The following is a 2,808-nucleotide window of genomic DNA, read 5'->3' as shown; positions in this document are numbered from 1 at the left end:
TGTATGGCAAATAACTACTAGGAAGAGAGTATGCCATGTGTTAATTATTGATACTGTCCTGCCAATTTGATTTGAAACTGTATCATTGCTATTTGTTTCTCAATAAAGTTATGGAAAAAATAAAAATAAAGAACAAAATTATTTATGTTCAGTAATTAAAGTTTTAGTGATATGTACACTATTTACTACAAAGCATCTATTCTTTTTAGACACTTATCCTGGAAAGCATGTTTTATTAATCATTAGCTCTATACTTACATATTGGAGCTGAGTCACAAACATTTCCTTCTTTTTCACCCTGAAGCTGACATAAGCCCATTTGTTACAGATTGAACTCTTTACATGAGCTGAAAAACTAATTGTAGGGCCCAGGGAGATAGCTCAGTAGAATAAGCACTCGCCTGGCAAGAGCAGGGTCCTGAGTTCAATCCCCAGTACCACAAAAAAAAAAGAAAAAACTAATTGTAAATAAATAAATACTAATGCTACCCTTAGGTAAGAATGATTTATGTAGCTCAGGTCAAACCCCGCAATCGCGCACCTTGCGTTAACATGGGCTTTTCAGTCCCTAATGTGCTATGCTGGCCCTGCCTCCAGGGTGTGCTAAGATGGTGACTGAGACTAGGTGTGGTGGCCCACACCTGTAATCTCAGTGCTGAAAACAGGGGTATCTATGAGTGCGATCTGTGTATGAGACCCTGTAGGTCTTATACTAAAATACATTAAAGAAAAAAGAAAAAAAGAAACGTGGTCTGCTAAGTTGCCTGGGCTGGACTAGAACATGAGATTCCCCTGCCTCAGCCTCCCAAGTAGCTGAGATTACTGGCAGCTACCATGAGGTGCAGTAATTTATTTTATTAGTATCCTTTCTTCTCTCATCTTTTCCTTCTCCATGGTTAGCTGATATCAATTGCTGGTAATGTCCTATATCATTTTTCTAAAATATTTCAGGTGCTCACTTCAGCAGCACATATACTAAAATTGGAATGATGCAGAGAAGATTAGCATGACCCAAGGATGCGCAAGGATGACATGCAAATTTGTGAAGCATTCCGTATTTTTTATACTAATGTCATTTATCAATTTTTTCATTTCCTTACTCAGTTAATTAAAGAGCTTTCTCAAGCACCCATGTCTGTAAAACAATTTTAAATGAAGTTTCTTTTATCAAAAAATAATAAAATAAAATAAAATATTTCAGTAAAATAATGTCTTTTCACAAATAGTTTTCAGGACCATGGAGAGATCTCACGCGGCCACAAAATAAGAGGTTAGTTCATCCACTCATTCAGTAAATAAGTTGTGAAGACCTGTGTATACACTGTGTTAAACTGTGGAGAATAGTAATCAATAAAAATAGACTAAGTATCAAAGCAGTTGATAAATATAACTTAGTGAAGAAGAAAACATTTTTTTAAACCCAGTGGACACCTGCCCAAGAACAGAGAGAAACAGAGAGAGAGAGAGAGAGAGAGAGAGGAGAAAGAATGCATATGTAGATTGAATAAAAACCTCAAAGAATTATAAGAGGAATCTTTACTCAGTCTTGGAGGGGCTGTGGTAGAACAGAGTTTTCAGGCATAACTTTCCTGAGAAATAATATTTTGTTGTGACCTCAGGGATGGCTAAGAGAAAATCAACCAAAAGAATGACTGAAGAGATCTCCTAGATTAGAATTATCTGAAGATATAAAAAGAGCCAGTGAAGCCAGGGCAGATGGAGCAGCACAATAGGAGATGAAAAACAGGGCACTGCAGCTCATACTGAGAGGACAGCATAAAAATTAAAGACTTGTCAGGGCCAGTGAGATAGCTCAGCTGACCAAGTGCATGGTCAGGCAAGTGCAGAGACTGGGGTTCAATCCCAGGTCCCGTATGTTGCACCAGCCCTGCTTCCAGGGTGCTGTAAGCCAGTGACTGAGTCTGGCTGTAGTGGCCCACACCTATAATCCCAGTGCTGGGGAAGGTGAAAACAGGAGGATCACTACGAGTTCACGCTGAATAGTGAGACCCTGTACCAAATACATAAAAGAAAAAAAAATTAAGACTTGGCAATCTTGCCCAACAATACTTTAATTCTAACATTTTTGTGAGCATTAATTATAATAGTCAAGTTTGGGGCTCTCTTAAACATTGCATAGGGCTGGTGAGATGGCTCAGTGGTCTAAAGCGCTTACTTAGAACAAGCTTAGCAAAGCACAGGGACCACAGTTCAATCCCCCAGCGCCACATGCCAGCCAGCCCCGCCCCCTGGTGGGCTGAGCTGGCCACACACTCACACACACACACATAAATAAATAAATAAATAAAATATTTTTTTAAAAACCAAAACATTGCATAAACTGTCTACACTAGGCCTAAACTTGTGTGAGGAAGGTAGATGAACATTCACCCAGAAGAGGAGGGAGTTATTGCCTCTGCTGGTCAGTACTGAGGATTTTCTGCCCAATCCTTGTAGCTGCATAAATTTGCAACTACATTTTGATGTGTGCCTTGTCACTTAGATCTAAGAATGATTTTGTGCCTCAGGATGGAAAGTTAACCCCATGCCTTCATATATGTGTTTACATTTTGGTAGCAAACATTTCTTAAATGTTTTCCAAGATGCCAGTGTCACCACTCCTCATCTGCTGTGTTTGGCCAGGTTGCTGTCCCTTCCCTTCTCTTGAGGTTCTTACCATGTTTATCTATTGGACCAGATGTTTCTTTCAGCTATACCCCTCAGACACTCATTTTGTCTCCTTACGAATTTTTCATTTAGTAATAGACAATCATATGTATATAATTTTTTCTTTTCCCTTCTTTCTTT

General features: G+C 38.9%; 1 non-coding gene across 1 annotated transcript; it reads left to right on the top strand.

Annotated features, from left to right (window-relative positions):
• The first annotated feature begins 951 nt into the window (after positions 1–951).
• On the top strand, positions 952–1,062 carry LOC111816229. Its single transcript, XR_002820676.1, has one exon. It is a non-coding gene; the product is annotated as a U6 spliceosomal RNA (small nuclear RNA).
• Positions 1,063–2,808: the final 1,746 nt, after the last annotated feature.

The sequence above is a fragment of the Octodon degus genome, unplaced genomic scaffold (genome assembly GCF_000260255.1).
Source record: "Octodon degus isolate 3935 unplaced genomic scaffold, OctDeg1.0 scaffold00028, whole genome shotgun sequence".
NCBI lineage: Eukaryota > Metazoa > Chordata > Mammalia > Rodentia > Octodontidae > Octodon > Octodon degus.
The sequence above is the reverse complement of the archived record's forward strand: the minus strand, read 5'-3'. Positions and strand labels throughout refer to the sequence as shown.